This window comes from Nicotiana tabacum, chromosome 5 (assembly GCF_000715075.1).
Source record: "Nicotiana tabacum cultivar K326 chromosome 5, ASM71507v2, whole genome shotgun sequence".
NCBI lineage: Eukaryota > Viridiplantae > Streptophyta > Magnoliopsida > Solanales > Solanaceae > Nicotiana > Nicotiana tabacum.
Window position 1 is genome coordinate 125,932,198 of NC_134084.1, and position 23,670 is coordinate 125,955,867.

The window sequence follows — 23,670 nt, forward strand, 5'->3', positions numbered from 1 at the left end:
CCTACGAGCGAAACTTGAATGAACTAAACTAGGAAGTGCGTCTCCTAGGAGTGAAATTTCAATTTAGGAAGTGTGTTTCCTAAAATTATATACTGAAAGACCTAGACTAGGAAATTTGTCTCCTTGGGGTGAAACTTCAATGACTCAAACTAGGAAGTGTGTCTCCTAGGGATGAACTCTCAATTTAGGAAATGTGTCTCCTAAAGGTACATCCTGAAAGACCTAGATTAGGAAGTGCATCTCCTAGGGGTGAAACTTCAATGACACAAACTAGGAAGAGCATCTCCTAGGGGGTGAAATTTCAATTTAGGAAGTGCATCTCCTAAAAGGTGTAATCTAGAAGTCTCATACTAAGAAGTGTGTCTCCTAGATTTGATATTGAGCTTGAGGAAAACTATAAATTGAGCTTGACTAAACTAAAAATTGACCATATTCTCTAGGCGGGACCTCTAAACTCAAGGAAAACTAATGATTATCCAACTTAACAAAATTAAAAACTGACCCTATTCTCCTGGCAGAATCCTTGAACTTAAAGAAAGATAAAGATTAACAACTTAAAAATTAATAAACTGACCCTATTCTGCAGGAGGGACCCCTAAGCTCAAGAACTAAAGATTAACAACTTAAGAAAACTAAGACATGACTCTATTCTCCAGGCGGGACCCCTGAACTAAAGGAATGCTAAAGATTAACAACTTAGGAAACTAGAAATTGACCCTATTTTCCAAGCGGGATCCTGAACTTATGGAAAACTAAATATTAACGACTTAAGAAAACTAAAAAACTGACCTTATTTTCCAGGCGGGACTCCTGAACTTAAGGAAAACTAAAGATTCTTCCCAACTAGGAGGTATAGTTCTTCTCAACTAGAGTAAATTCTTGAGAGGTGATGATCTTTTCAACTAGCGGGATGCCTAGGAGGTGAAAAAACATTCTCAAACAACCTTTGTGCTGACAAAATTGGGTATGACACCTGAAGGGTTCAAGCTTCCAAGCGTTGATTTGGACACAATCTTCGTCCCTTTTTAAATCAGAAAACTAGTAGCAAATTTTGAAGTCACTCACTTGTTCTGACCAAACAGACTCAAAAAGAGGACTTAAACAATACAAGATGAGCTTAGTAGTAAGGGGACAGTGGAAAGTGATGATGTCTAACAAGAGAATTATAAAGCAAAAACTTATCTGATATGGGGACCTTGACATACATTTTGGATTAAGTGGCCTAATCTGTCCAGCAAGTCTAATGTGCAACTCTTGTTATACCTCTAAGTTGTGAAAATGGGCTTCAATGCTCCAATTATCCTATCTGATTCACGATCCTTATTCGACTTGTTGTGCCCGAAGGGTTTTCACCATCAAGCATCTCTCATTTTATTCTTTCTCTCAACTTACCGCCACCTTATGGTACCCGTGGGAGTTTTCACAAATAAGACTCTCTCATTTTGTTCTTTTCCTCTCATTTTCTCTGATTATGTAGATGGAAAGGCATTGACCATAGCACAAACATCATATGCTCCTAGCATATCTAGCTCGGCACTCTCTGGGAGGTCTTTTTTGGACTATAATGTAGTTTTTGGACAGGGTTAGAAAGAAAGAGAGGCATGAAGGCCCAAATTCAAACTAAGACCAAATGGGGTACAACTTTACAACTTTTGAAATTTATTTTAAAAACTTTGCCCCAATTTCTAAGACAAGAGAATTTGATTCTTTTTTTAGATGGAACTTCTAAGAAAAACTACCCCACTCTTGGCTTCGTGGGATTATGAAATATTTTATTTGGTTCGACCGAACCGTAAGGCTGCCTACGTATCTTGTGGTGACAAGAATCAGTTCGAACGTAGTTTAAAAAGATACTTTTGTTGCTATTTTTCCTTTCTTTTTTATCTTTTTTTCCTTTTTCCTCTTTTATTTTTTTTCTTTTTGAATGAACTTTCTAAAACAAATCTATGGGGACATCGACTTTTTCTCTTCCCTTCTTTTTTTTACGACTCTAACTTGGCTCCAAAATAGGGGAGGTCAAAAAAATCAGCACAGACTCAAATGGGTATCAAAGGGTATAATGTGTTTGGGTAGCTGAAAGAGGGCCTTCCAATATCTGAAAATGCCAAGTACAATACCTGCAACTTGAGGATGAAAATTAAAGATCATTGTCACGACCCAAAATCCATTAAGGGTCGTGATGGCACCGGACACCGCTGTCAAGAAAGCCAACCATAAATACTTAATTAAATTCTTGTTTAAATAATTGTGAAAACTATGATTTTCCTTCAATTTGGCTAGTAAAAGATAATCTTTACAAAATAAATAAAAGAATATTTAGAAGTTAATACAGAATACCCCATAATCATTCCAGAACCCGGTGTCACAAGTGCATGAGCAGTTTCTAGGAAATAATGTAATACAATAACTGTCCGGAGTACAAATTGGACAGAAAAGAAAATACAGCACAATACTCTGAAGGAGACTCTGCTGGCTGCGGGTTTTCTCGAGAGGTGCAGCTCACCTAAGTCTCCGTATCAACCATGCCGCTGTGCTCAACTAGGCCACTAGACATACATGTGCTTGTGCAACAAAAATGCATAGCAAGTGTAGTATGAGTACAAAAATAACGTGTACCCCGTAAGTATCCCATCTAACCTCGAAGAAGTAGAGATGAGAGGTCGACTTCGACACTTACTAGTGGTCTAATAATAATATATTAATAATGCGAATAATCATGGATTTATTAAAAACGGCAGTAAACTCAAGTAAGTCAAGAAACAAGTAAACATTCCTTTTTATATTTAGAAGTCTCCAAATTCATAATCCATTATTTATCAATTTTTCTCAGACCAGGGAGGCAATATCAATTTGTAAATCTCAAGCAAGCATTCGCAAATCATGCCGAGGTCATACGGTCCGATCCAACAAATATTTAAATTATGCATTGCCAGAGGGTCGAATGGAGCGAACCACAGATTCATCTATTACCCCTCTCGCGAATCATACGTGCGACGCGGTCAAATATAAATAATAGAGTTACCCCGCTCGCGAATCATACGTGCGACGCAGGTACTCATAGATACACACATTCAAACATCCAATTAAGAATTCATCAAGAAATATTTATCCAAGAAAAAGTCAATTCTCTTTTAATGATTTAAGAAAATGAGGTTTAACCCTTTTTAGAAATTCTTTTACTAATTCGATATGATTTAGGCAATTTCAGTTGTCAATAAAATTACAAATATTTTAGGTATAGCATGCTTTTGGGTCCTAGACTACCCGGACTTAAACATAATAGTAGTTACGCACGGACTCTCGTCACCACGTGCATACGTAGCCCCCACAAATAGGAGCACATAACCAATTATTTCACCTATGGGGACAATTCCCTCTTACAAGGTTCCATAACTGGCATTCCACGCCCTTCCGAAGACTCAAATTGATGCACAATGTTCCAAAACTAGTCAATAATTATGTAAACACATTAATACATGTTCAATTACTCATAATAATCCAATTTATAGCAATACCTAACCCCGATTGGAAAGGTGACAAAAATGCCCTCGGGCTCACGTGCTCGGATTTTGAAAATTTTCGAAGATAAAGTTTACCCACAGCCTCACGAATTCAAATATATAATTGGCTCTCAATTTCATGTCCAAAATCGTGGTCAAAATCCAAGAATACAAATTTCCTAGGTTTTCTTCAAAATCATAAAATTTCTACTAATTTACATGATTTTTCATGTTAAAATCTAGATATAATCCAAGTAATTAACTTGCAATAGGTGGGAATCATTTACCTTGACATGGATGATGAAAATGGAGCTCCAAATTTGCTCCTAGGTCGGCTCCCATAGAGGAAATGAGGTGAAATGAGCAAAACCCATTTCTTTACACTTATACACTGCCTAGACGACTCTTCTTTGCGTTCGCGAAGAAGAAAATTCCCAAAAACCATTTTCCAAACTCTTCTCAAACATCTTCTAGTATGATGGCCATAACATTTTGTACAAAACTCCAAATTATAAATGGTTTAATGTTTTGAAAACTAGAAACCAATATCTACAACTATCATGTTTTGGTTATCTCCCAATTCCTTATAGATTTTGAGATATAAGCTGCCAAAGTCAGCCCTGTGCAATACAAATTTCTTCTTCATCCTTCCGGACAGCCTGTAGTGGACCAGCCATAACCTTTTGGACACAAATACAAATGCCAAATGGTTTCCTTTTCTGAAATCTAGACACAAAGATCTACAACTTTTATTTTTGGATCATCTCTAAATTCCTTGTAGACTGCGAGACATGAGCCTCCGAAATTAGACCTCTGCAACAGAGATTTCCTTCTTCGTGAACACGAGGATCTCTTCGTGAACGCGAAGAACAGAGTCCCTAAAGCCAAATCCTTCTTCGCAAACACGAAGAACAATACCAGAAACTAGCATCAGCTATTGCAAAATAGCCCGGAATGATTCAAAACCACCCCGAAACACACCTGAGGCCCCCGAGACCCCATCCTATCACACAAACCAGTCCCATAACATAACACGGGCCTGCTCAAGGCCTCAAATCACATCAAACAGCATCGAAATCATGAATCGCACCCCAATTCAAGATTAATGAACTTTAGAACTTCAAACTTCTATATTCGATGTCAAAACCTATCAAATCACGTTCGATTGATCTCAAATTTTGTACACAAGTCACATTCGACATTACGGACCTACTTCAACTTCTGGAATTGGATTCCGACTTCGATATCAAAAAGTCCACTTCCGGTCAAACTCCTCAAAAACCTTCAAATTTCTATCTTTAGCCAAATGACCCACGGACCTCTGAATTCACTTTCGATCGTGCTCCCAACACCAGAATTACCATACAAAGCTATTCTCAGACTCGGAATCCCAAACGGACAATGATAACACTGAAATGCACTTCAACCCAAGCTTATGAAATTCTTCCAAAAATGCTAACTTCCACAATAGGTGCCGAAACAATCCCGAGTCTTCTAAAACCTGATCCGGACATACGCCCAAGTCCGAAATCATCATACAAACCTGCTGGAACCTTCGAATCCCAATTCCGAGGTCATTTACTCAAAAATCTAATCTTAGTCAATTCTTTCAACTTAAAGCTTCCGAAATGAGAATTTTCTTTCCAAATCAACTCCGAACTTCCCGAAATTCAATTTCAACCATGCGTACAAGTTATAATACTTGAAGTGAAGCTGCTCATGACCTCAAACTGCTGAACGACGCGCTAGAGCTCAAAACGACCGGTCAGGTCGTTACAATCATGCACAATATTTCTTTTGCAGCTTCGGCATTGATATCACTAATATGCCTTCCACATTTCTTTAGTGCTTTGTCAAGTACAGAACTCTTGTTGGGTGATTCCCTCTTCACAATGTATATCCTCCGTCAATTTGGAGTAAACTCTCTTGACTTTATCTTGTAAATTGAGGTGCACTTGAACTCAAAACTGCTCGCTTCAAATTGTTTGGTATGCACTCTCTTGTAAGAAATTCTTGTAGTCCTATTAACTTCCGAAACTATCTGGCCCATTTTCACACAATTCGGGCATTAAATGATCTCAAAATGTCCAAATCTTTACCTACTTCCCTCAAATGTCCCTGTCGTCTTCAAACCTTGTTTCATTGTTTTATGATTAGACTAACTTTTAAGATCAGACTGAGAATTACACGTGCATGTCATCTCACTAGAGTCAGCATGAAAAGAACTATAAAAGAAAAAAAAGAACTAAACAAAAACTGACTAGAAATAATAGAAAATAGGAGATTGTATTGGACAGACGGTGAAAATGTTTGAACAACAAAACAAGCAAAATAAAATGGGGTTACAACCCTGGAACAAACTAGAAAACACTAAACGAGTTACTACGACTAAACGAACTAGGCAAAATAAAAGGATAGAAGGGTTTGAGTCACAAGACAATATCCGGATTACAACCCTGAATAACCCGGACAATAGAAATGACTACAAAATAAACCACCAAGACTCATCCCTGGCTATCCAAGAAAGGAACGTCTTTCGAATTACCAAGCTCGACATCTTTGCCACTGAGTTCCACATCAATATTACCAAGACTATTACCAATTTCAATCATATTGACCTCAGCAGATAGCTTTTGGGTCCCGTTTGCCGATTCGTTCTTAAGATCAACTTCTGGAACTGAGACTGATATCGCCGAAAATTTCGCAGCAAGTGGCCCTCCAAGGGATTCAGAAGAGTTCCTATATTCCTTTTCAACACAAATTATGCCTATCATATGTGTCTCATTATGAACAGGCAATGGACTTTGGCTAGCATCCGCTGCATTTAGATTTTGCACGGTAATGTCACTTGCATCAATAAGCTTCTAGACTACTCTTTTCAGATGAAAACACTTTTCTATGATATGCCCCGGCGCATTATAGCAATATGCACACCTTTGAGAATAATCAAAATTCTTTGGAAGGGGGTTCGACCTTTTTATCTGAATCAGCTTCAACATGTCCAATTGCCTTAACCTTTGGAACAAACTGGCATATGATTCTCCAATAGGAGTGAAAGACCTTTCTCTTTGCTGCTGCCTTTTCATTTTGTACTCTGGCTTCGGTTGGAACCTCTTGCGGGTAGGTGGTGGATATGCTTGTAGATGTGGGTAAGACATTTGTGGGGGTAGTGCAGGCCATTGCGGGTCTCATGGATGTGGGGCATATGGTGGTGAACCTACAGATAGAGTACTGGGAAGGTGAGGTATGACTTTGGGGATTTTTGGAGAGAAATAGCATTGGGAAGGATTATCTAGAGAATGAGGATATTCATGGGGTCGATACTGAGGCTAAAAGCATTGAGTAGGAATGCCTACTGGATCATGTCGTTGGCGGGGCTCAACAACATCTTTTCTATTTCTCTTTCTTCCCCCCAAATTTACTGAGATGTTCTGAATGTCTTCCGTAGTATCTTTCAACACAGAATAACTCACGGTTTTGCCTGACTTGATTCCTTATTCTACCATTTCCCCCATTTTTACCACATCATTAAAAGGTTTACCTAAAGCTGGGATCAAATGACTGAAGTAGCTGGATCCTTGAGCTTGTAGGAAAAGATCAACCATTTCTTCTTCATCAATCGGGCGACTGACCCGAGCAGCTTGTTCCCTCTACCTGAACCCAAACTCTTTAAAACTTTCCTCGGGTTTCTTTTCTATCTTAGATAGGGAGGAGCGGTCTGGGATAATGTCTAGATTCTACTGAAAGTGTTGAACAAAATCTTGAGCCATGTCATCCCATGCATGCCACTTACTGACATCTTGATGAGTATAACATTCCAAGGCTGCCCCGCTCAGGCTCTCACTAAAATACACTATCAACAACTTATCTTTCCCGCCCACACTTCTCACTTTGCTGCAATAACCCCTCCGATGGACTACTGGATCTCCATGCCCATCATACAAGTTAAACTTTGGCATTTTAAACCCCGAGGGCAAATGAATATCAGGAAACATACACAAGTCAATGTAAAACATGTTAATATGATTTCACATCCCTTGCATATATTTTAAGGATTGTTCTATACCTTTCAGCTTTCTGGATATCTCATCTCCCTTTTCTTTCCTTGTGAACTTTTCATTTTCAGTGTGAGGCTCATTCTGAGAATTACGATTATGGGAGTCCGGGGCCTGGTGGGCTAACTCTGGGGGTAGTATTGAGCATCATAAGGCTTGAACTGGTGTTCATTATTGGATCTATGAAGGAAAGGCTGTTGAGAAGTTGTGACAGTGGGGACATTGGATATGACATGAGGACTATTTTGGAAAATATAGTTGGAGGACGAACAATGGAGTTACTAGGGAGGTTAGGAAAGCTGTGATAGGCGGGAAAATCTGGTGAATATGGTGGATCATCTGACACTACGACGTGGGCTCGGGTGTGGGTAGCATCTATGGAGCTAGATGGCAGTGGGGGTGGTGCCTTCCGAGTCATCCAAGCCTGATACATGTCCGTCATGTGTCGTCTTAACATCTTTACCTATTCAACCAACCTAGTGTCTTATTCAACCAATTACCTTTGGGCACCAGTATCAACCAACTCAATTCTGTTGTCGTCTGCCATTGCCTTTCGACTTTATATTATAGAGAAGAGTTACCAGTTTAAGAACCACAAACCAACCAACTTTCTACTATAATGAAGATAACAAAGAGGAACAAATGAAGTCATCATGTTAGCATTAGGGAACTTAACAAAAAATAGTGCCATATTATATGCAATGCACCTAGTCACGGCTATCGGTTCTAAAATGACTTCGAGGGTACGTGTCACAACCCAATTCCATTATAGGTCATGATGGCGCCTAACACCATTGTCAGGCAAGCCGATGTGGAAATATTAATAAGCTCTTATTTTACTTAACTAAAGCAAGTACATCAATTTCTACATTTGAAGTTAAAACATGTGATAATTAGTAACGTACAAAAATAATTATACAAATCCCCAAAAGAGTAGTCTACTAATGGGTGTGCCAAGACCTGGTATCACAAGTTTGTGGGCAACTAGTAGAATATACAAAAGAATAAAGCTATCCTACTGTCTGAAATCGAATAGACAACCAAAAATAAGGAGAGACTCCATCATGCTGCTGAACGGCATAGGAAGGGAGCAGCTCACCGTGGATGTCTTGGACAATGATCAAGAATGCACCAGACTGGTAGCCAGATGTACCTGCCTCAGATCCTGTACAATTAAGTACAGAAGTGTAGTATGAGTACATAAACAATATGTACCTAGTAAGTATCCTGTCTAATCTCGAAGAAGTAGAGATGAGAGGTCGACTTGACACTTACTAGGGTCAAATAATATGAGAAAGAGTTATACTAATCATGGAGAGCACAAATAATTAACAGTTTATAGCAAGAAGTAACAAGTCCTTTCCTAGATAATATCACAGTTGGCCATTTACATTTCAGGGCATATAACAAAGTCCAATCCACAGAAAAATACCGAGCAAGAAGCATGTGCAAGTAGTGTCAAGGTCGTACGGCCCGATCCAACATAAAAATAAAGTGTGCACTGCCGGAGGGTCGAACGGCGCGAAACATAGATGCATCTATTATCCCGCTCGCGAATCATACATCTTACCGGTCAAATGTAATTAAGCATAACAACGGGCAGACAAGAATATATCAGGGGAGCAATTACTCACAGAAATGTCAACTTCTCTTTAAAAGGTAAAGAAAATGATGTTCCTTTTATTAATTTCATTTACCACATCCAACATGATTTAAGCAATCCAAATTAACCATAAAGTTACAAGAATATCACATAAAGCATGCTTTTGGGTCCTAGACTACCCGGACTTAAGCATAATAGTGGCTACGCACGAACTCTCGTCACCTAGTGCGTACATAGCCCCCGCATTTAGTGGCAAGTTATTTAATTATGGGGACAATTTTCTTTTACAAGGTTAGATAGGAGACTCACCTCGCTCTAAAATGTACTTCCAATACCAAGAACGTGCTCAAACCCTCAATTTGGAGCCGAACGATCCGAAACTAATCAAACGAGGTAGGAAATAGTTAATACATACTTAAGAGTTTGCATTTTAATTACTAAAGTAATTTCCCAACCTTAAACACAAGTTTCCTAAAATCCGACCCCGGGCCCAGGTGCCCGAATTCCAAAAATTTTCCAAGAAAGTTGTTCTTTATAACCTAAGGATCAATAATATATGATTTCTACTTCATTACATAACAAATTTTGTGGTTAAATCTAACTTTTACCAAAACCCTAGGTTTTTCTCTAATCCCATGATTTTTTCCTTAATCTTTGTGTTTTAATCTATCCAAGGCTCAAGTATTAAACTAGAAATAAGTAGGATGAACTTAACTCAAGATGCTAGGTGGAATTCCTCTCTTTGAAAGCTCCGTAATCGCCCAAACAATGGTGGAAATGTGTCAAAATGACACACTCCCGTATTAAATTAAGGCACTGCCTTCAGCGATTTCCGCACCTACGGTTAGGGGACCGCTTCTGCGGTCTTGAAGCCGCTTCTGCGGAGAAGGAGCCACACCTGCGGTTCCTAGGCTCCTCCCCTTAGCCGCTTCTGCGATGAGCCGACCGCACCTGTGGTCTTGCACCTGTGGCTGACCAACCGCAGGTGCGGTTATGACAGATAACTGGAGCTTTAGCTCCTTGCCAATTTTTCCAACTTCACTCGAGCCTCGTCCGATTGACGCCCAGGGCTCCCGGGCCCCGCTCGAACATACCGACAAGTTTGAAATCATGAAACGGACTCGCTCAAACCTTCGAAACACTCGAAACAACGCTAAATCTAAGAATCACCTCCTAAAACCAATTGAATCAAATTTATGAACTTCAAGTTCTTCAATTTACTTCTAACGTGCCGAAACGTACTTATACTACTCGGATTGACACCAAATTTTGCGTGCAAGTCTTAAATGATACAACGGAACTATTCCCGATCTTGAAAATACGTTCAAACCTCGATAACATAAAAACCCCCTCCAAACCAAATACTCAAGAACTTCAAAATCCTTAATAAATCAACTTCCACTATTCGGCGCCAAACCGCTCCCGGGTCATCCAAAACCCAATCCAGACATACGCACAAGTCCAAAATCATCATATGAATCGGTTGGAACAGTCAAATCCCGATTCCGAGGTCGTTTACTCAAAATGTTGACCGACGTCAAACTTGGCTTTTTAAGCTAACCTTAAGGAACCAAGTGTTCCGATTTCAACCTGAACTCTTCCAAATCCGGAACCAACCATTCCCGCAAGTCATAAATCAGTAAAAGCAAGTATCGAAAGTCTTATCTAGGGGAACAGGGTTCTAAAAAGCAAAATGACCAGTCGGATCGTTACAGTTTGAGGGTCATATTGGCATCATCCCAAGTTCACTCTTCTTGCCCCTCTTCCTCTTTATTTTCTCTTTAACACTCCTTGGTTTTTCGTTTTCTTTCCTCTATTTTCTTTCTGATTACCACTCTTTTTCTCTCTCTCATTTCTCACATCTCATAACTTCATCTCTTTTTTTTGCTTTCTTTTTTTAAAATTTAAAAATGATTCGATCGAACCCTATGTAAGTTGCCTACGTATCATGTTCCATAAGAATCATACCAAGCATAGTTCTGGATAAGTAATAGACAAAATAAACTAAAAACAAAATTATTTTAGATTTTTCATTTTTAACTTTTTCGATTTTCAAATACATAATAGGAAGTATGATAACAAAAGATTCGACAAACTCGACTAGATTACGACAAAAACCGACACCACCTAAAAGACTCGATATTATTGTACAATACTAGAAAGTAAAAGACAACATAAAACATACTCAAAAAAGAAAAAGTCTCCTCAAACAGCTCCTAAAAGCAACGGCTCTAACTAAGATGGTCCTGGGGCTTCTGTCATGCTCAAGCTCTGGTAAGTGGATCCATACCTATATGAAAAAAATAAGACTAAATAGAGTTAGTGACAAAGACACTATGTGATGCCACAACACCTCATATTGGGCATATGCAGGACATGATTGGGCTATCTTTGCAAAATGGCATACGTGGCCAAGGGCGACTAATAGTGCAAACTCGATAAAGGTGACCTCAAAAAGATGGCAATACCTTAGTAAGGATTATATGGCCTCAAAGTCCCAATAATTATGGCCCTAGAAATTACTTTGCAAAAATGACCAATTTTGCAAAAATGACCGATGTGGCCAAACGTGGCTAGAGATGCAAATTCAACCTCTAAGACATGAAAACACCTCACGAAGGCCTATATGGCCTTAAACTTCAAGGAATCATAATCCCCATAATTACTTTGCAAAAATAACCCCTTTGCAGAAATGGCCTATGTAGCCAAAAATGGTTGAGCATGCAAATTCAACAATAATGGACCTTAACCTAAGAGGACATCTTGTTGTGAACTTAGGACTCTAAGACATGGGTTAACAAGCCACTTTGAAAAAATAAACCTATTTAGCAAAACAGGTCGATGTGGCCGAACGTGGCTAGACATGCAAGATTTGACTATGACCCCGAATTCAAGAACCTAAGACTTACTAGGAAGACCGGACCCTATATGGACTGCTTACGTATCCCTCCCTGAAAGATGAGAATCAGGTATGTATAGTTAGGGAAAAGTGGATACGGGCGAGAATTACAAAAAAATAGCTGATTTGGAGAAAACGTATTTTTTTGTCTTTTATTTTTTGAAAAACGATGGGAAAGTGCAAAATCTTTTTTTTTTTTTTTTATTTTTTTATGTATTTGTTTTGGTTTTTTTCTTGAAAAAAATTGTGAAAGAAAAATATAACTAGGTCTTACTTGCTTCATTTTAAAATTCACCCTCTTTTCTTTCTTATTTACCCTCAACCATCATTGGTCTGCTAAATGACTCTTTTTACCCTTGAAGAATGCAGCATGTAGCACATAAGATGCATCAGGATGATCTTTTATTTTTGGGTACACCTGTCCTAGACGGACCCAACCCCTGTATTGAGTCCCTAAAGTCAAATGCATGTGATGCAAACAAATGTACCTACTAGGGATCCGGCATAAGGCGGGGGTATGTTCTACACATGGCTTACCCAAGCGGACAACTCAAGCCAAGGTGGGAGCAATATAACGGGAGCACGAAAGTACCGGCCTAGTTGCTGATCCAGCCTTGTTCTATTTGGTACGACCTCTAATACAAAAGTGGGCCACGCGTATGTGTGCACCATATTTTAAGAAGACTCAAAAGGGAAGCATAAGAAGACAGTTTAATATTGTTCAAATAATATCAAAGCGGTAATTAGCACATTAGGTCCACAAAGACAGTAATATCAACAAACAATAAAGCCAAGCATAGATCATATCAACAAGCTTGAATTTTGAACCCTAAACCAGAGATTCTGGGTTCGATCCCGGCAGTGTTGCCAGATCTTTCACACCTCCTTTTTCCCAGGGGATAAGGAGTTTTTCCAATTTAAATGACATTAACTGAAATGGGATTATTTATTTCATTTCAGAGTCGCCACTTGGAATATTTATGGTGTCCCAAGTCACCGGTTTATTTTAAATCCCAAATTGAGGAAAATTGACTCTGTCTTAAAATCTGCGAAACCTGAAGACCGAGTAAGGGATTCTGTTAATCTAGGAGAAGGTGTTAGGCATTCTCGAATTTTGTGGTTTTAGAACGGTCACTCTAATAATACTTGGCTTAATTAAATTTTTTAATTACGCGTTTTAGAACCTATGTGCATTTTACATTTCACCGCTTTTTAAATTACTTAATTATTCGTAATATCTTAAAATGAGTCACGCGTACGTATACTCATTTTGTTCGGCATGTCAAGAATCATGTCACATGTACGTGTACACAATTTACAACACTTAATTATTAAGAAAGCTTGGCCAAAGTCACGTGAACGCGTACCTTGATCCATTTTGAAAATCTTAATTATGTCACGCGAACGTGTACACAATCTCGATGATAGATTAAGTCGCGCTTAAAGCATTTTTTACGAATATTATATCTTTTTAAAAATCGTACTCGTGTCACGCGAACGTGTACACAATTAATAACATTTTATTATTATTAAGATTATTTCGCCCAAAGTTGCGCGAACGCATACTTTGGTCTTAATTTTGGAACCTATAATTATGTCACATGAACTTCGAAAATCCTAAAAATTTACCTACCCGAGTGTGGTCGGCCTAAGCATGCTACTATTGATCAAATTCATGAGAGTAAGAAGAAAAGAGCAACAAAATTAACTAACCCCAATTTCCTCCACGTTTTGAAAGCTAATTCCCACAACTGAAACAGCTAGAATTCCATTCAATATACTTAATGGTGTTAGTTTAATTATTATTATATTTTTTTTTGCTATAAGAGTAGTAACTATGAAGACTTAAACATTTTATCTTCAAATGAAACAATGAAACAAAGATCAGAAATACATTTTTTGGCATCAAAATCCACCCGAACAGACTAAACAAACGACAACAAAACTATGCCAATAGAACGAAACGGAGTAATCAAGTATTACTGAGACACCCTAAACAGAACAATAAAATATCAACTCAAAATATCAACAAGACAGAGAAGAAACAATCACCGAAACAAGGGAAAGCACGATATTAAGCAAAATGGCAAAATAAGGGAGAAATAGATCTCAAACCGCTAGAACCCCGGACGGAATTCGAACCGGAAACCAATAGATAGTACCTCGATGTATGAATGCAACGGACTCCTTGGACAATGACCTTCGATGACCTTGAAGCACGCCGGAAAACTCGAACTAAACCAGAAAGACAAAACCAACGGACTCCATAACAGTGACTCGTGATTCGGAGTTGTCTCGAGCTATTTCACATTGTTTCGATGGAGGTTTTGAGCAGTGGAGCAAGGGCACTGAGCTTTACGGTTGGTGGCTATAGAGAATTTGGTTCAAGGCTCTGTGATGTGAAGAAGATGACGACAGGTGAGGTGCTTAGCTCTCGTTCCTCGTCTCTCGTCTCTGTTTCTGTGCATTTCCCCAGCCCCTGCTTTCCCTCGTTCCTCTCGTCTCTCTCCCGTGTATCTCTGTGGGTGTGTGTGTTTATCTCTGTAGGTGTGTGTGAATACTTCTTTTTGTTTTTTTAAGTTTTGAAAGAAAAAAAGATCTGAAGGGGCAGGCCTGTTAGCAATCTTAAAGATTTGGTGATGGTGGCTTCTCTCTTGTGTATGAGAGAAAAACCAGAGGTAAAGGGGATGATGTGGCTGGTTTTAGAAGTTAGGTTTAGGGTTTGTGAAATTGGGGATTTATGTGATAAAGAGAAGTAATGTGGGTCATTGGATGAAGTGTTTGGACGACTAATATTGAGGGTTGATGGGGCGGGTCGGGAAATTAAAATAGGGGAAGTGGGCTGCTAAGGTTAAAATGGTATTGGGCTCAAAGAGGTTGGTCTGATTTGGGCCATCTCTTTGGACTTCTTGAATTAAGCCAAGACAAAAGTTAGCCCTAAAATTTAATTTTCTTTCTAAAAATAATAAATAACAAAATACTAATAAAATATAAATAAACTTTAACTACAACAAAACTCATATTAAAATGAAACTATTTTGTATTTTTTAATTTTTAAATACTAAAACAATAAAATTAAACTAATAAAGTGGTAATAAAATAGATTAAAAATCGATAATAACTCAAGTAAATATTTAAAATACTAAAACTAACATAAAAAATTTGCGGGTCAGAAATTACGTGCTTACAGCAGTCAAAATAAATACGAGAATCTAGCAGGAATAGAATCATAGAAAGACAATAGCTCAGAACACAGAGATGATAACAGGGGATTTCCCGAGATACCGTCTCGTAGTCCGAAACGCAAATATGCAGAGGGATCTCCCGTAATACCGTTCTGTATTCCCAAAGTAAATATGCAGAGCAAGGGGATCTCCCGGAATACTGTTCTGTAGTCCCAAACATAAATATGCAGCTCAACCAACAGACATAATAGATACGGCAAGAAAACCTACAATTTAGACTAAGTTCAAGTTAAGGAAAGCAAGTAATTTCACTAAATATGTTGCACAGAGTTCAGATAGGCAGTTAAAACACATAGGCATGCTATTATAAACTAAACATGATAGTTACATATGCTAGTGTAGTTCAAATAAGGAGAAACGAGTTATGACTTAATGAAAAACGGAGTTTTACAATAAATAGCCTGTGTACGTACTCGTCACCTCACATATACGGTGCTCACATATCAAAACAGTACCAAATCCTAAAGGGAATTCTCCCACACAAAGGTAGGCAAGTCACTTACCTCGAACCAAGCTCAATCAATCCGTAACAATGCTCTTTCCATAAATATCTGACTCTGAATGGTCCAAATCTAACCAAAACCAATTATATAATATAAATATAACTACAAGAAACTAATCTAGCTAATGAAATCAAAGCTAAGGCAAGAAATTGAAAAATTGTTCAAAAAGCCCCCCTGGGCCCACATCTCGGAATTAGGCAAAAGTCACAAATTATGAACACTCATTCACTCACGAGTTCACTCGTACCAAAATTATCCAAATCTGATGTCTAAATCCCAATCAAAACTCAAAAAAATCGGTTGAAGAACTTTTCCTCCATTTCCTCAACTTCTCACCCAATTTCCTTAATTTAATGAAGAAAACAACTATGGATTAATGAAATACAACACAAAATGAATTAGGAATCGTTACCCAAAGTTCTCTTTGAAAATCCCTCGAGGAATCGCCAATTTCCGAGCTCCCAAGTCCAAAAATGAAGAATGAATTCAAACTCTCGAAACTCTCTTTTCTGCCCAACGAACTCGCTTCTGCGAGCCTACAACCGCACTTGCGGGAAAGACATCGCAGGTGCGAAACTCACTTATGAAGGTTGGGTCCGCATCTGCGGAAAAAAAGGTCGCACCTGCATGCGCGCTTCTACGGAAACTGTCCGCTTCTGCGCTCCTACATCGCATCTATGATTCATTAGGCGCATCTGCGGGCTTTGCAAATGCGGTACTACCCTCGTATCTGTGATCCCTGGGCAAGTCTCCAAACTTTGCATCTGCGCCCTCCACTCGTGCGATCCCGCACCTGCGGTTTCCCCACCGCAGGTGCGAAAACACCAGAAGCCTGATCACTTCAGCAACAACACAACTTCAATCTTTGATCCGTTAAGCACCCGAAACTCACCCGAGGCCCCCCGGAACTCAACCAAACATACCAACCAATCCTAAAACACCATACGAACTTAGTCGAGCCCTCAAATCACATCAAACAACACTAAAATCACGAATCTCCTTCCAAATCAAACCTAAAGAACTTGAAACTTTCAAATTCGACAACTGATGTCGAAACCAACCAAACCATATCTGATTGATCCCAAATTTTGCACACAAGTCATAATCAACACTACGGACCTACTCCAACTTAATCGGAATCCGTCCCCGATATAAAAAATTTCACTACCGGTCTGAATCTCCAAAAATTCGGCTTTCGCCATTTCAAGCCTAAATGAGCTACGGACCTCCAAAACACAATCCGGACACGCCCCTAATCCCAAAATTACCCAACGAAGCTAACGGATTCGACAGAACTCCATTCCGAAGTCGTCTTCACATTGTTTCGACTACGGTCCAAATCTTAAGACTTAAGCCTCTATTTAGGGACTAAGTGTCCCAAAATACTCCAAAAACTAAAACGAAACCTCCCGGCAAGCACAATAGCAGAAATAGATACGGGGAAAGCAGTTAATAGAAAATCGACGCTATAATTCTCAAAACGACCGGCCGAGTCGTTACACAAACATTCATCTGCTCATGTTGATTGTGCCCTCTTCGGGATTCATCCGATACTAGTGGCAGTTATTGTTCCCGGTACTGGTTGTTACTCGATTTATCTTCTACCTGTCTTTGGTTCCACGTGTCGCACCATCATTTGACCATTTAATATAAGCCAATTTTACCATATACAATGTTATGCCACATTTTTAATGGCATAAAGTTCACACAATTTGTGTAGAACGTGCGAAATATTTTGCCCGCAAAGGTTGGCTGAGTTGGTTGGGTAAGTGGTTTCCCATGTGGAAAATTTGGGATCGATTTCCCTCACTAGCAGCCTCCTCAGTCAAAACTCGTCGCACAGAGCTTGCTTAATGCTATTTATATAGCGACTAGATTTTCCCGGAAATTTTTCAAAAAAAAAAATTCACCAACATAAATTTTATAGGACTGTTCGTCAACACTTGGCGATATTTATAGGACGAAGAGCGTATGTTTTTTTTCAATTTATAGGACACTTAATTGTTTTGGAATTAGAACTTAGAAGGTTATCATCTTCAAATTTCATACAGGCAAATCGTTCATGAGAATAAGAGACAAAAATTAATTTGAAAGAATTATAAAAAAAAAAAAAAGTAAACAAGCTGCAATTTTTTTTTTCTTTCTAAGAAAGTCTCCGTGTCATTAAAAAAATGTAGAATTGTAGTGAAAACTATGTTATCCTGAAGAACCTATTTAGCTCAACATTTTTATTAAGAAAGCTCGAAAATTTATAAGCAGAGGTAGATGCAATATATCGGTACCGGACTCAACTGATTCAGTACTTTTTGACGTGAAACATAAATTTATATATAAAAATTCATTAATATTGTAATATGAACCTATAACTTTACAAATACAATGGATTTTATGCTAAAAACTTTAAAGGCTGAACCCATAAAATTTAAATTCTAAATTTGCCTCAATTCATAAGTGTATATTCCAGGCGTATTGCCATCTTTATTATTTTATTTGTTGTTATTAAAAACTTGCTGAACAGTGTCATTATCCTCTTTTATTTGTGTTTACCGTTTGAATTAATTTTACAAAACTTATCACAATTATCTTGGGAGTGGAATGTGGATTTAATGCTTGGAGAAAATGCCACCACACAAGAAAAACCATTATAGAAACAGACAAATAGTTGACCATTGGTAACCAAACCCCTCGTTGTTTTCGAGGTGAAGAATCTTATCTGCTTCTTTTTTTTTCGGTGGTTTGTTTTTAGTTTTCTTTTTCTTCAGTTTAATTATATATTTTAATTCTGAGAATTTATTGATCCGACTAATTAATTTATACTTAATAATAGGCTAAGAGGGTAAATTACTTTTTATCGAATAAATTTTCATTTTCAGAATGCGAATCCAAAACCTTTAATTAAGGATGAATAAATTTTTTCCCTACTCCAAATACAATTACGTACATAAATAATTTGCTACTGAGAATCTATAAATCTAATCGGATGATGATGGGGCTGTAATTATATTACTCCTCCCATTCACTTTTACTTGTTTATAATTGATTTTGTATTTTTTTTTAAATAATAAAAAAAGTATATATTTTATCATGATAACATTTTAAAAAAATTTGGAAAATAATTTAAGGAATGAGTAGTTAATAATAAGAGTAAAATAAAAAAAATTCTTTATTTCTCTTAATTTGCTAAAATGATCAAGTAAAAATTTAAATTTTTTTTATAGTAAAGTAAACAAGTAAAAGTGCACGATGAAGTACTTTTACTTGGTATTATCTGGCTCGGTCGCTTTTCCCTGCTTATCTTACGCATAGCCTCCATGACCTCCTCAACTCTAATCCACCTACAATACCCAAAGTCACAATGACTCTCGAAGGATTCCAAATCACACAGAATAATGTTTCTATCTCGCTCCTCGTTCAAGAGACTCTGTAAGTAAGTCTGCCATCTCCGACGGATATGCGCATCATCCAACAAAACTCTGTCTTCTTCGTCCTTGATGCACCTTGCTTGGTCAAAGCCACGAGCCTTTCTTTCTCTTACCCTGGATAACCTAAACAACCTCTTATCCCCTCCTTTACCCTCATCTTCTTCATATAAACGATCAAATGCTTCAGTCTTGGCCACTGTGACTACTAACTTCGCCTTCTTTTTAGCCAACTTATACAACCCCCCCCCCCCCCCAATTCGACTCTGGTCCACCTCGTCTAAGCTAGTGGAAAGCATATACGAGGAGGAGAAGAGGTCGAATATGATTGCACTAGTAAAAAGGAACAAATTTTGCAGAAATGTAAAGGCAACATATTTGAAAAAATTGGACATTTTGGTGCCGCTCTTGATTTTTTTTTTATCATGCTTGCTCATAAGCAGAACTTTAAGTTTAATAAGTGTTGTCTTTCGCTTACTCTTGGGCAATACTTTTGACTCTTAACCTTAAAGGTTTTCTCATAAAGTAAGCCAGAGTTAAAAATTTAAGAATATCCATTTTCAAGGTTATTGAGTATAATCTCCCGACTGATTCTCTTGGTAGTTGGGTCTTGGGCTGAGTGTTAGAGGTATTATTTACTCCATCCGTCTCAAATTATTTGTCGTATTTTTCTTTCACGCGCCCCTTAAGAAATATTAATTAAGAGAACGGTTTGACTATTTTACTCTTATTTATGTCTTAAGATATAATATCTCTTCATTGAATATTTATTCTATTTATGTGTTATCTCCATCTTCAAGAACAATTATTATTAAAGGTAAAATGGAAAAATATAATTTATTTTGTATTAAATTTTTAAAATAACAAATAATTTGAGATAAGTATTTTTAGAGAGTACGATAATTTGAGTTGGAGAGAGTAATGATTCTTCTTTTCAAAAGTTTGTTGAAACAGTTAATTATTATTGCTTTATTGCTAGTCATTATAAAGTTTTCTTGGTCGTAATGCTACTAAAAAGTGATATCTTGTCTTATGTGGCAAATCAAAGTGCGGCACCAGTCTTGAGAAAATTATATATTATTTGAATTTTTTATTCTTCAAAATGTTTTTCAAGGAAAATATTTTAAACTTTTTTAGCAACGGAATGCACACAAATATATATAAGAAAGTCAATATCTCGTGAAAACTTTTGACCTTTCAAAAATATTGTGCATTAGCTAATTAATTCTCGCTTTCATTTGTCATATAATAAGACGCCTTTTCCAGCCTAAATAAGTGAAAATACTTCTGTGGATAACTAGATGTGAGATTCGATTTAGAACAATATTTACCTGCTCTAATACAAAGAAGAAGTTTAACAAGAGAATAAAGCCAAGCCAAGTTGCAAATGGCCTAGTAAATACAATCATGCAGCTGTGAGCTCATTATTTATTAATAGATGTATAAATAATCCTATCTTTTTTATTACTCATGAGCTAAACACACTATATTCTGACATAATTTTTTTTTAATATAATTATATTATCGGAGCCAGTTTGTGCGTACCTCGCCTAATTCTAATATCTGTTACCTCCTACTGGCACAAATTACGCCGAATAACTTTATCCACCAAGTCTTGAGCAGATGAAAGGAAATAACTTACTTAATATTTTTACTTTCATTCAACATTTGGACCTAAAACCTCAAGATAACATGATTGTAATTTATTATTACCTCACCTTAAAATTACCAAGAAATCAACAACCATCAAGCATGATATGTAAGCCTACAAAACAACTTAGGGAGAGCTTTCACAAGAATCCAAACTTCAAAAGATGAACTTTACCTTTGTCTACACGCAAGGAAAAATTATAGGTAAAAGATGGCTCTTTCAATGCTTACAGAGGCAAAGCATTAACAAGCACTTAATTACGTTATTATGGAATAGATTTTTGCTTGTGGGATTTGGTTTCACATTCTACACCCCATCGTTTGCACATAAGCCTATTTTTCAAAAGAGTGAGGTACTGAAAGCACAATTTTTCAATTATTGTTAGATTGAATATCTGAATTGGACAGTCAATTAATGTAAAATCTGACAAAATTAATAACGGTTGGTAAAACCAATACAGAATACGGCCAAAAGTCCAGGCCCCTGAATATAAGATTTAAAGGAATAAAAGAACGTTCAATTTCAGTGCTATATAGAATATCAAACCACTATCATAGAACAACACAACAAAAAATTGTCACTTTAGTGCTTGTACTTCAAGGTATTGTATATACATGTCCTAAAGTTCTTCAATTCTTTCATTAAATTTAACTTTTATAACACTACAAATAAGTTTTTACACAAGTAAATCTCTTAAAAAATAGTTACAGGTAATAATTCATAATAAGTAATTAAAATTAATAATCTAGAAAATAAGTATCTACTGCACCAATTAAAATATACTGATAATACACTATTAATGTAGTATTCAACTACAAATTTTTCAACGAATTGATAAAGACGAGGAGGGTTGACAAGAAAGAACATTGAATGTGTAACCAACGCCAATAACTTCACCATTTACTCAACGTTTTTCTGCTTAGCAATTAGGATGTATAATATATACATAATTTCATGTTTAAATATATATATATATATATATATATATATATATATATATATATAAATTGTGTATAATCCATGTATACTAGCTAGAAAAAGTAAACATTGAATCTGACCTGCCTAATTTTGTAACAATCCCGCTTTATTCACTATATTAATGAGTATGTGAAATAGTTTTTGTGACTTTAATTTTATGTGGATAAAATATAGTTACTTCAATATGATAAAAATTATTTTATAACTTTATTGTTATAGGAGTAATAGATAGTCCAATGACCGTACATGAAATTAACCTCTTCATGTTGGTCTAAACCACTTAACTTTTTTGATGTTTTACTATCAAAAGACCATAATATTCGTACTAATCTCGAACTCATTACTGTTTCTCAAAAGGCTAAATTTATTAATAGTCGAGTTTGACAGTACTTTGGTCACATATCTTGAAATCTGTGGCAAAAGACAGTCGCAATTTTCCCTTTTCTCATTACTTACTGCAAAGAAAACAAATACTACTACATAAAATTTTGTGGTAATCAGACAAGTTCTGTAAAAGTCAAAGAGTCGAGGTACTCTATTCAATGAAAGTGGACGTATCGGCATGGTTCAGACTAGGTCCATACATTTAATTTCAAATGAAGTGAGTATTTATAGTAGCATAAATAAAAAAGTGTAAAAGAGAATTTGGTTCCATCCTATCGATTCATATGTTTAACAGATTTAATTTAGTGATGTTTCATATGTTCACAAAGATTTTACAGCTTACATGCCTGAATACAAAGATATTACACGATGATTAATGCGCATGAATTAACTACAGAAACACAATATTAATACTACAGAATTCTCCGGTTTGAATGTACAATGTTAAATCAATTTGGGTCACCAGTTTGAACACAAGCCCATTGCCACAAATTATGACATAGGCTTGACCACTTGGGCCGACCATAGGCGGGCACCCCTCCAAAGTGCAATGGAGGTCACCAACCTAGGCCATGTGCCTTCTTGATCGCACATTGACCCTGTCCAGGTAAGTAAGCTTCTCCGTTAACCAAGTCCGCGCTTAATACCAGTGCATTGCTTCAATTTGTTTCTGTGTTTGCGGTGTGGGACGGAATGTGCCCTATTGGTATCTCAATTGCTATTTATTGAGCAAAAGGAATGTTCCTTCCCTATATTTGGAGTGGTAAAAATTTAAAGGGGTAATAGTTAGCTTGGAAGTTTCATATGAAAGCACTTTCAGATATATATTTTAGCAGTTAACTTTTTGTAAATTGTTTAACGATACCAGTTTTCATTTGATAATTGTTTGAGTTTTTTCCTTTCCAAAATTTCTCGGGGGAACAATTTGGTGAGAACTTTATCTAATTAGTATTTCATATTCAGTCTTGTGTACTGGCATATATAGTTGTCAAATGAAACCAGTGAGCAATTTTATACAGGTTTTTGGGTTCCAATTCACCTTCATCCTCCCTTGAAGAATTTGTCTTTCTGTATTACAGCCATGAGATTTCCGGTTTGTTCACGATTAGGGCAGCTCGGTGCACAAAATATCCCGTATGGTCTAGGAGATAGTCGCATCCTAAGGGGTGTTATGTAGACAACCAACCCTAATGCAAGTATTGGTGACTTCTTCCACGGCTCAAACCCGTCACCTATAGGTCACACGGGTTTGTTTAGGATTAAGGCAGCACGGTGCACAAAGCATCACGCGGGATCAGGAAAAGAGCCGCATCCCAAGGGTTGTTACGTAGACAACCAACCGTAATGCAAGTATTAGTGACTGCTTCCACGGCCCGAACCCGTCACCTATAGGTCACACAGATTTTTTCAGGATTAGGGTAGCCCGATGCACA

General features: G+C 37.2%; 1 long non-coding RNA gene and 1 other non-coding gene across 2 annotated transcripts; both read right to left on the reverse strand.

The window, feature by feature from the left end:
• Positions 1-11,158: 11,158 nt before the first annotated feature.
• Positions 11,159-14,834, reverse strand: LOC107775503 (uncharacterized). The gene is made up of 2 exons (XR_001645761.2): positions 14,220-14,834; positions 11,159-11,448 (listed from the first exon to the last, which is right to left on the reverse strand). It is a non-coding gene; the product is annotated as an uncharacterized LOC107775503 (long non-coding RNA).
• A 7,859-nt stretch (positions 14,835-22,693) lies between these two features.
• On the reverse strand, positions 22,694-22,852 carry LOC142181396 (U1 spliceosomal RNA). Its single transcript, XR_012710058.1, has one exon. It is a non-coding gene; the product is annotated as a U1 spliceosomal RNA (small nuclear RNA).
• Between the last annotated feature and the right edge of the window lie 818 nt (positions 22,853-23,670).